Source organism: Myxine glutinosa, chromosome 8 (genome assembly GCF_964187855.1).
Source record: "Myxine glutinosa chromosome 8, kmMyxGlut1.1, whole genome shotgun sequence".
Lineage (NCBI taxonomy): Eukaryota > Metazoa > Chordata > Myxini > Myxiniformes > Myxinidae > Myxine > Myxine glutinosa.
Window position 1 is genome coordinate 133690153 of NC_136268.1, and position 409 is coordinate 133690561.

The window sequence follows — 409 nt, forward strand, 5'->3', positions numbered from 1 at the left end:
TTGTGTGTGTGTTTGTGTGTGTGTGTGTGGTTGTGTGTGTTTGTGTGTGTGTGTTTGTTTGTGTGTGTGTTTATTTGTGTGTGCTTGTTTGTGTGTGTGTTTGTTTGTGTGTGTGTTTGTTTGTGTGTGTGTTTGTGTGTGTTCGTTTGTGTGTGTGTTTGTTTGTGTTTGTGTGTGTGTGCTTTGTGTGTGCGTGTGTGTTTGTTTGTGTGTGTGTGTGTGTGTTTGCTTTTGTGTGTGTGTGTTTGTGTGTGCATGTGTGGTTGTGTGTGTGTTTGTGTGTGTTTGTGTTTGTGCGTTTCTCTGTCCGCTCACTTCTCTTTTCTCTGTCTTTGTCTGTCTTGTCTGTCAGATTCTCTGTCTGTTTTTTATCCTGTGTCTCCTTCTTTTTGAAATTCAAATATGGTAA